General features: G+C 40.3%; 1 long non-coding RNA gene across 1 annotated transcript; it reads right to left on the bottom strand.

Annotated features, from left to right (window-relative positions):
* Positions 1–2,761: 2,761 nt before the first annotated feature.
* On the bottom strand, positions 2,762–9,454 carry LOC121818546 (uncharacterized). The gene is made up of 2 exons (XR_006058512.2): positions 5,201–9,454; positions 2,762–3,381 (listed from the first exon to the last, which is right to left on the bottom strand). It is a non-coding gene; the product is annotated as an uncharacterized LOC121818546 (long non-coding RNA).
* Positions 9,455–11,050: the final 1,596 nt, after the last annotated feature.

The raw sequence follows: 11,050 nt of genomic DNA, 5'->3' as shown, positions 1-11,050 counted from the left end.
CCATACATGACTACTGGTAAACCATAGCTTTGACTAGCTGGATCTTTGTTGGCAAAGTAATGTCTCTGCTTTTTAATATGCTGTCTAGTTTGGTCACAACTTTTCTTTCAAGGAGCAAGCATCTTTTAATTTCATGGCTGCAGTAGCAGTGATTTTGGAGCCCAAGAAAATAAAGTCTGTCACTGTTTCCCAACCTATTTGCCATGAAGCAATGGGACTAGATGCCATGATCTTAGTTTTCTGACTGTTGAGTTTTAAGCTAACTTTTTTACTCTCCTCTTTCACTTTCATCAAGAGGCTCTTTAGTTATTCTTTGTGTTCTGTCATAAGGATCTGGGTGATGTGATATAATTTTCATTTAAAAATATTTTTCTCTGGCTACTATGGGGAGACCTGGCTGTTGATTTACCAGAGCAGAGGCTGAAGACTTCTTGGAGTACCAGGTGATGAAACCAAGAGAGAGACATAAGGTTAGGGCAGGGTATTATTCAAATCTAATTCTATCAATATTCATTTGATGGGTTTGAAGAAAAGTTATGACACCAGATTTTTGACATAAGATGCTTTATGGCAGTAACTACTGTGATAAGAATCTCTAGAGGAAAAACATGTTTGACAAGGGGTAGGCAGGTGAATCAAGAGCCCAGTTTCAGATTTGCAAGGATTGAAACACCCATTAGACATTCTAGTACAAAGTATTACTATTCAGAGGAAAGATTCATTCTGTAAATAGAAATCTGAGGGTCATCAGCACATAGAACGTGTTGAAGGCCATTGGAGTGGATAGGATCATCTAAGAGTAAGGGGTCTATAGCATTTCAAGGTTGAGGAGATGAAGTTCCAGCAGAGAAGACTGAGAAGTAGCAACCATATAGGTAAGAAAAAAAATCAGAAATATATGGTGTACAAAATTCCAAGTTTAAAAAATATATATATGTATTTAAAGGAGGAGACAGAGATGATCTGTATCAAATGACACTGATAGTTTGAGCTAAGAGAGTGAAAGGAGAGCAGAAAGAGGTGAGGGTAGAGAGATGAGGCTGGGCCTGATAGATAGTGTAGCATGCTTTTATGATGATGTCAGTGATACAGACAGAGAAGGCAATGGCACCCCACTCCAGTACTCTTGCCTGGAAAATCCTATGGACGGTGGAGCCTGGTAGGCTGCAGTCCATGGGGTCACTGAGGGGTGGACAGGACTGAGCGACTTCACTTTCACTTTTCACTTTCATGCACTGGAGAAGGAAATGGCAATGCACTCCAGTGTTCTTGCCTGGAGAATCCCAGGGACGGGGGAGCCTGGTGGGCTGCTGTCTATGGGGTCGCACAGAGTCTGACACGACTGAAGCAACTTAGCAGCAGCAGTGATACAGAAAAGAGGAGCAAACCATGACGTAATGAGAGAGAAGAGAAAGGAGATAATTGCCTGAGGAAACTTGTTGACTAGACAGAGCTGGGACACGGTGTGTGAGAGAGGTTGGTCTATGTAGAACATGGACAGTGAATCCACTGAGTCACCGCAGAGGCAAAGCATACAGTTTTAGAGATGCTGGTGGGTTGGAAGATTTGGTGGCAGAAGATGAAGAACGACTCTTCTAATTCATCTTTTTGATGGAACAGGAATGTCATCTGCTCTGAGAACAGTTTATATTTCTCTCTCCCTCAGCAGATTCTTTGTCAAAGTTAGAGATTTTGTTTTCTCTATCATTAGCATCTGACCCAACACCCAGCACACATTAAATACCTCATGAATGATTGTAAAATGTAAATGAATTAAAGTGGGTTTCATCTTTACTTCATGGGCAATTTAAATGTGTTTAATGTCTATTTTATTGGAGTAGAGTTAAAGAGAGTGTTTACAGAAGGCTGATTTTGAATATCTTATCTCCAAGCCAGATTCTCATGAGCTGGCATTTGTTTTATTTTTGTTCTTTTTGTTTGTTTGCTTTGTTTTAGAAGTCAAGGGCAAATGATTCTCTCAGACCAGTTGGAGACTATGTATAGACAAAACATTCAACGGAGTATGTCCAAAGAACCAGAATCTTCCCCCTTTCCACTGAGATAAACCTGTAAGTAGCTTACAACATTGTCAGTGATGATCCTAACTTGTAAAAATATGCTTTAACAATTTTCCAGGTGAAAGGTGACATGGAACATGAAAATTTTGCCTGTTTTGAAAGGAATCTCAAAGACGAGTGAATAGCAAGTAAATCATTGTACACATTTTTCTATATTGACTTGAGGTTTTCTAACAAAGTTTTCTTAGCCTCAACACTTCACAGTTTAGTCTGGATAATTCTTTAATTCTTTGTTGTAGGGATGAAAGGGGAAGTTGGGGCGACATTCTGGGCATTGCAGGATGTTTGTATGTTTGGCATCTGCCCACGAAAGACAGTGGCACCCCTCTCAAGTGTAGGCACTGTCAGTGTCTCTAGACATTGTCAAATGTTCCCTGTAGTCAGAGTGGGAAGTGGGGGAGAAAATTGCCCTGGTTTGAGAACCACTGTTGAAGCAACGACGGCTCAGCTAGTAAATCTGCCTGCAATGCAGGAGACACAGAGATGCAGGTTTGATCACTGGGTCAGGAAGATTCCCTGGAGGAGGGCACGACAATCCACTCCAGTATTCTTGCCTGGAGAAATCCATGGACAGAGGAGCCTGGTGGGCTACAGTCCATGGGGTGGCCAAGATTCGGACATGACTAAAGTGATTGAGCATGCACACATTGAAACAGCACAAACAAAAACTCTTCTGAGGACAGTTTTGTTGGAATTTTTATTTAATGAGGGCATGGTTAGGAATGTATAATCATAGGGATGGCAATTGAGACAATTCTCATTTCATGTACACAGAATACATTATAAAACATGCAAAGCTAAAGACTCATCAGTTAGAATATAGCCATAGCTGTCATGTGGAAGAGGAACTCAATTGCCTGAAGGATATTACCAGAAGGCAGACCTATGAAGAATGGTGCTAATTATAGAGAGAGATAGTTTGATATGTGATAAGGACCATGGTTTTGATGATTAGCAGTGTTTAGAAAGAGAGAAGTGTCCCAGAGTTCCCTTTCAATTTCCAATCAAGCCAAAATCACATGGTAACATTTTAGGAATGTCACAGAGGGAGAGAATATCACTGAGCATTGGTTGGATTTGAGATTCCATTCAATCTAGGGAGTCCAGAAAGCACAGCAGGACCATGCTGCTGCTGCTGCTGCTGCTGCTAAGTCGCTTCAGTCATGTCCGACTCTGTGCGACCCCATAGATGGCAGCCCACCGGGCTCCTCTGTCCCTGGGATTCTCCAGGCAAGGACACTGGAATGGGTTGCCATTTCCTTCTCCACAGGAGGACCATGGGAACATCCAAATGAAGTTGTATCTGACAAAAGAGGTAGAGAATGAAAGCAATAATGGGAAACAGCAAAGTCAAATTGGTGTTGCAACGAGTAAGGCATTAATCTTCAGCAAGCATAGCTCAGGGAGGAGGGAAGAGACAATTCAAATACAATTCAAAGTATTCAACAACTCAACAATTCAAAGTGAGTGTCTCCACTTTGGAATTCTCTGTGACTCTGGCCATGTAATTTGAGGCAATTCCTTGAACTGTTTAATGGTGGCTAAGGATCCTTCCTTCAATCCATCCTCACTCCTTAATGGCAGCCTTTGCCACTTTTCAGGTGTTAGTGCAAGGTTGTGAAATTCACTGGGATGCTTTTCAGCCATGCATGTTTGTGAGACCCATATGCAGAGTTTGCATTTCCTTAAGTCTCTGTGAGCTGGTGATTTATTCATTTTAAACTAGCACCCTTAGAAATTCCAATACAAGTGAACCTAGGGTCATCCCTTTGAACAACATTGTTTCAGTGGAAGGGGGTGTGTAGTTCAGTTTGCTATCTGACTCCTGTCTGAACCCTGTAAATTTTTGTAGTTTTCCCAGGAAAGATTATTTTAAGAAGAGCAGTTAGATTACCCACACTAAGTATTGGGCCTGTAATCTAAACTTCACTACTGGTATTCCCTTCACAGATCTGACATTAAACTCAAAGAGTATGGTGATGTTTTTCTGGAAATGTCAGGTGTTTTTTTTTGGGGGGGAGAGTGGTTAGGGAAGATTGCTTACATTTTGGTAATAAAAAGATTCTCTCTGATGGTGCTAACCCTAACCCTCCATATCTGGTGACTATAAATTCCCAAGCTCAAAAACATCTGATAATTCTAAAAGAAAATGTTTAGAAATTCTTAACATGTCAGTGCCATTACTAATAGACCCATATAAGCACTAATCTTCTCAGCTGGATTACTCATTCAGAGTAACACATCTGAAAGAAACTCCTCTAAAACCACTAGAGTGTCAACCAAACCAGGGAGATTAGAGATGTATGTCACTCTTTAACCACTTAGACTAACACCTTCTCTTTCATATTCTGGGAGTGGACAGGTTCTTACATTGAATGCCTCTGGCTGTATCCAGGTATTACCAGAAAACTAGCATTCAGTGGAGAAGGCATCTCCGGGTGTAGTGGCATCTGTGGTTTCATTTGGTAATCCTGAACTCTGATACTCATTTTCATATTCTCATCTCTTTCATCTGATACTTCCTACCTCTTCATCAGAATCTCAACTCTGTCATCCTATTTTCTTGTTAAAATTCCTTTTTTGTATCTGCTTGATTTCACACCTTAATCCTTGCTCAAGCCTGAAGAAGTATAATTTGACTATCACTAATCTACACCTGTATTATTCTCCAGTGATACTCATGATAAAGGCCAACAAAGTGAATATTTGTTCCTTGGCTTCATACATCACTGATTTAGAGACAGACTGATTATGAGGCTAGTTGATCATAAGCTCAGATCCTTCTTTTGCTTGGGTTGCTTCCAAGGACCAGAGATGACCTTAGTAGTGTATTCATATGGCATATGCTTTAAAAATATTTGCAGACAAAGGCATTTTGACTATTCCCAGTGAGAATTCTATATCCTACTAGGATCCTAATTCTCTCCTGTCCTGTATGAAAAGATTTGTATGACTACAGAAATTTTGAGGATGTAGGCAAGGGAAGTAAACTCATGGATACATTTAGTTTAGGTAGACATATTTCTGTTTGTAGTTTAGGAGATATATTTATGAGGTATGCTTTCACATATGTGAATCAAAGTAGGGTTTGCTTCTAGAAGTTTTCCACTGTACCACCTCACCTGGTGTCTTCTCAGAAATGTGTAGGATTGGAGGTCATATCTTGATATGAACTTGTCCCAGAGATCCTGTTGTGGGATATATGCGGAAGACAAGAGAAACAAGGGTAGAAATGTATAGAGTCAGAGTTATCTGTGGTAAATCCTTCCAAAAAGCTGATGTGTGCAATTGTAAGCAGAAGATACAGCTCTTACTGATATCATGTCTAAACAGAAGTTTCTCTCCCATCAGAAATATTTTCAATAATGAGTATCAATAATTACAAATGTACTATGCATATTGGCCTTCCCAGGTGGCTTTAGAGATAAAGAATCCACCTGCCAGTGCAAGAGACATAAGTGGCATAGCTTTAATCCCTTGATTGGGAAGATCCCCTGGATGTAGGCATGGCAACCCATTCCAGTATTCTTGCCCGAAGAATCCCATGGACAGAAGAGCCTGGTGGTCTATAGTCCATGGAGTCATAAAGAGTTGGACATAACTGAAGTGACTTACCATGCACACATGTACTATGCATACAATAATTTAAAGAGACCACTAAATTTATTACAATTGCTAGTATAGGAAGCACAAACCTGAGGTATCAAAAAGGGTACATATAAGGATGAAGATAAGATAATCACGATGGTGTGATGGCTCACCTAGAGCCAGACATCCTGGAATGTGAAGTCAAGTGGGCCTTAGAAAGCATCACTACGAACAAAGCTAGTGGAGGTAATGGAATTCCAGTTGAGCTCTTTCAAATCCTGAAAGATGATGCTGTGAAAGTGCTGCACTCAATATGCCAGCAAATTTGGAAAACTCAGCAGTGGCCACAGGCCTGGAAAAGGTCAGTTTTCATTTGATCCCAAAGAAAGGTAATGCCAAAGAATGCTCTAACTACCACACAATTGCACTCATCTCACACTAGTAAAGTAATCCTCAAAATTCTCCAAGCCAGGCTTCAGCAATACGTGAACTGTGAACTTCCAGATGTTCAAGTTGGTTTTATAAAAGGCAGTGAAACCAGAGATCAAATTGCCAACATCTGCTGGACCATGGAAAAAGCAAGAGAGTTCCAGAAAAACACCTATTTCTGCTTTATTGACTATGCCAAAGCCTTTGACTGTGTGGATCACAATAAACTGTGGAAAATTCTGAAAGAGATAGGAATACCAGATCACCTGACCTGCTTCTTGAGAACCCTGTATGCAGGTCAGGAATCAAGTTAGAACTGGAGATGAAATAATAGACTGGTTCCAAAAAGGAAAAAGAGTACGTCAAGGCTGTCTATTGTCACCCTGCTTATTTAACTTCTATGCAGAGTACATCATGAGAAACGCTGGGCTGGAAGAAGCACAAGCTGGAATCAAGATTGCCAGGAGAAATAGCAATAATCTCAGATATGCAGATGACACCACCCTTATGGCAGAAAGTGAAGAGGAACTTAAAACCCTCTTGATGAAAGTGGAAGAGGAGAGTGAAAAAGTGGCTTAAAGCTCAACATTCAGAAAATGAAGATCATGGCATCTGGTCCCATCGCTTCATGGGAAATAGATGGGGAAACAGTGGAAACAGTGTCAGACTTTATTTTGGGGGGGCTCCAAAATCACTGCAGATGGTGACTGCAGCCATGAAATTCAAAGACACTTACTCCTTGGAAGGAAAGTTATGACCAACCTAGATAGCATATTCAAAAAGCAGAGACATTACTTTGTCAACAAAAGTCCGTGTAGTCAAGGCCATAGTTTTTCCAGTGATGATGTATGGATGTGAGAGTTGGACTGTGAAGAAAGCTGAGTGCTGAAGAATTGATGCGTTTGAACTGTGGTGTTGGAGAAGACTCTTGAGAGTGCCTTGGACTGCAAGGAGATCCAACCAGTCCATCCTAAAGGAGATCAGTCCTGGATGTTCATTGGAAGGACTGATGTTGAAGCTGAAATTCCAGTACTTTGGCCACTTCATGTGGAGAGCTGACTCATTGGAAAAGACTCTGATGCTGGGAGGGATTGGGGGCAGGAAGAGAAGGGGATGACAGAGGATGAGATGGCTGGGTGGTATCACTGACTCGATGGATATGAGTTTGGGTGAACTCTGGGAATTGGTGATGGACAGGGAGGCCTGGCGTGCTGCATTTCATGGGGTCGCAAAGAGTCGGACACGACTGAGAGACTGAAGTGAACTGAAGTGTGAAGAGCCATATTTTATACATTTCAATTATCAATAGTAAAAAAAAATAGTTTTCAATCTATTATATTAAAGACTAAATTGTCATTTTGTTTTCTCTATCGAAAATGGTATCACAAAATTATGGTTATATGAAAAGGTAATAAAAGTATAAGCTGAAAATTTTATGAAAAACTCTGTAGATTGTATGTCAGATGTTTATTAAATTTTTATTATTATCCTAGAACTTGCATTTTTGAGCTATTCGTCAGTCTTTTAAAATTTGTGATTGTTATTTCTTTCCTCGTTCTAAGTGCATGTTCACTCTTTTCTGCCAAATTATGTATTTATTATTTATCTATTTTTCTTATAAAAGGTCATTAGATCAGATAAAACCCGGGTGTGTCCTTCGGATATATTTTCTAACGGTTTTCAGACTTAGTTTCTTGTGAGGGAAAACTACCTGCTGGTCCCTGACTTTCCTTTGCTTTGGTGAAATTGTGCAGTGTCTATGATTTTATGGGGCTTTAATCCACCTGCTACTATAAAGAAAGCTGAGCACCGAAGAATTGTTTCTTTTGAACTGTGGTGTTGGAGAAGACTCTTGAGAGTCCCTTGGACTGTAAGGAGATCCAACCAGTCCATCCTAAAGGAGATCAGTCCTGGGTGTTCATTGGAAGGACTAATGTTGAAGTTGAAACTCCAATACTTTGGCCACCTGACACAAAGAGCTGACTCATTTGAAAAGACCCTGATGCTGGGAAAGATTGAGGGCAGGAGGAGAAGGGGATGACAGACGGTTGGATGGCATCACTGACTCAATGGACATGGGTTTGGGTGGACTCTGGGAGTTGGTGATGGACAGGGAGGCCTGGCGTGCTGCGGTTCATAGGGTCGCAAAGACTCAGACACAACTGCGCGACTGAACTGAACTGAACTATCAAAGCTGCGTAAGCTGGCAGACACACTTGACATGTAAAGTCACAGAGGAAGCGGGAGAGAGAGCACTAGGGCAGTGGCAAATATAATATGACAAAAAGAGAGAGAGTGTATAAGTCAACATGATAACATCCTACAAATAAAATAATTTGCCCTTTCGGATCTCAAAGCTGCAAGATTCCCAGAAAATTGTCATCTTCTTTCTCCCTGGACCTCCCATTCCTGTCATGACTTTATATCCTCTAAGGAGATCTGAAAGTGACCTTTTCACCTCCATACCTAACACGATGCTTTGTGTACTCTATTGAAGTCCTAACCTGGCCTCAAAGTACTTTCCCATCTCTTTCCCTTATTCTACATACTTCTTTCAGGGTAACTTCCCAACATTACTTCTCTGTTCGGTCTATTCCCCTGAAGAATGTCTCCCCATTGACTATATTGCCTTAATGTTTTTACACTTGGCAGGAGTGCAAAGATCTCAGTGATGTCATGCCACCACTTGCTCACTCTCTTTAATTTTACTGTATCTTCCAAGTAAAGTTGGACTACTTACTGTTCCTGGCAAGTTTCTTTTCCCCGGGGCTTTGCCCTTTTAATCTGGCTGGAACAGTTTCCCTGTGTCTACATTGTAGGCAACCTCATTGTTCAGATATCATCTTAAATGCTACTCCCTCTAAGAAACATTTCTACTTTAAACTGAAAGAACTGTCCATTACTCTCTCATGCCACTAGGCATAGTCTAACCAATACTGGAGATATCTGTGTACTGGCTTTATTTCTATAAGTGAAGTGAAATGAAAGTCGCTCAGTCGTGTCTGACTCTTTGTGACCCCATGAACTATACAGTCCATGGAATTCTCCAGGCCAGGATACTGGAGTAGGTATCCATTCCCTTCTCCAGGAGATCTTCCCAACCCAGGGATTGAACCCAGGTCTCCCACATTGCAGGTGGATTCTTTACCAACTGAGCCACCAGGGAAGCCCTTATTTCTGTAAGAAGACTGTAAGCTTTATAAAACTTGGGCATGCATGCTGAGTTGCTTTAGTCATGTCCAACCCTGTGCAACTCTATGGACTATAGCCAGTCAGGTTCCTCTGTCAATGGATTCTCTAGGCAAGAATATTGAAGTGGGTTGCCATTTGGGAGTGTTGTAATAATTTTTATGTGTTTATGGTTTATAGAATACCATGTACATATTAGGCACTCAACCAGTATTATTTATGTTTTACAGCTAACTGTAAAACATGAACCAAGTGACTGGAGCAACTCAGAGAAAAAGAGACAGCTAGGCCAATTGCTGTTGTATTAAGATTATATATATATACACACATATATATATATATACACACACACACATATTTATATACATTTATATATGGAGACATAAAGACATATAGGAAGAACTAAGGTTGTCTGAAAATACTTCATCCCAGTTCATTTCATGCACATTCTTAAAGATCATTCCATATATTCTGGTACTTCTGAAACTCTCTGCTTGCCTTCCAAATCCATTTGAATCTTGCTAAATCCATTTAGCACAGATCCTAGCATCCTTACAAACTGTTGAGAGGTCACGGGAAGGCACCTGTAGGATAAATTGCTTTAGGATCCACTCCTGTCCCCCCTGCCCCCCAGTACTAAGGTAATCCTGCTGGATCTGATGTGATTACTCTTGTACCCAGTGAATATACTCCACAAAACATCATTCACCTTGAACTGACGTTCACCATAATATGAGGTCAGAAAGGGCAGAGACTGTGGAAAGTTTTCCATGAGGGATCAAAGCTATATACTTAGCTGAGCTATAAAGCAGTACTATGGCCCAGAAAAGCAAAAACATCATCTTGTAATTGGCTTCAACTTTCTTTTTCATATCCTTAACCAGATAGAGCAGATTTACTGTGAATCTGAACGAGCTTGGCTGACACTTCATAACTTCACATTTGTACAGGCCAGAGAGATGTTGTATTTGTAATTTTGTGTTTTCATACTTCAAACACCGCATCAAGTGTCACAAAACATTGATCTGCTTCAGTATCTATATCTTCTTCTGTGCATGATTCTAATTTTGCTAATCGTTTGAATCTGTGGCAATTTAGCTGATAGAAAGGAGTTAGCAAACTTAGGTCTTTATTTTGATAGGGCAAAAGTCCACATGGGCTTCCCTTTCTATGCCTTTTATTCCACATTTATCAGTGCAAAAAAACAGAAATAATGGACACATAAATTGGCAGCTTTCATAAAGTGGCAATTAGAAAATAACCTGTTTTCATTTAAACCAGGAAGAAAGCAATAATTTGTGCCAAAATTAGGGATATCATTTCAATATGCAGATGACACCACCTTAATGGCAGAAAGTGAAGAGGAGCTAAAGAGCCTCTTGATGAAGGTGAAAGAGGAGAGTGAAAAAGCTGACTTAATATTGTAAAGTAATTAACCTCCAATTAAAATAAATAAATTTATATTTAAAAAAACACCTAAAATCATGGCATCCAGTCCCATCACTTCACGGCAAATAGACGGGGAAACAATGGAAAGAGTGACAGACTTTATATTCTTGGGCTCCAAAATCACTGTGGATGGTAATGGTAGCCATGAAATTAAAAGACGTTTGCTCCTTGAAAGAAAGCTATGACAAACCTAGACAGGGTATTAAAAGCAGAGACATTGCTTTGCTGACATAGGTCCATATAATCAAAGCTATGGTTTTTCCAATAGTCATCTATGGATGTGAGAGTTGGACCATAAAGAAGGCTAAATGCTAAAG

This window comes from Ovis aries, chromosome 2 (genome assembly GCF_016772045.2).
Source record: "Ovis aries strain OAR_USU_Benz2616 breed Rambouillet chromosome 2, ARS-UI_Ramb_v3.0, whole genome shotgun sequence".
Lineage (NCBI taxonomy): Eukaryota > Metazoa > Chordata > Mammalia > Artiodactyla > Bovidae > Ovis > Ovis aries.
The sequence above is the reverse complement of the archived record's forward strand: the minus strand, read 5'-3'. Positions and strand labels throughout refer to the sequence as shown.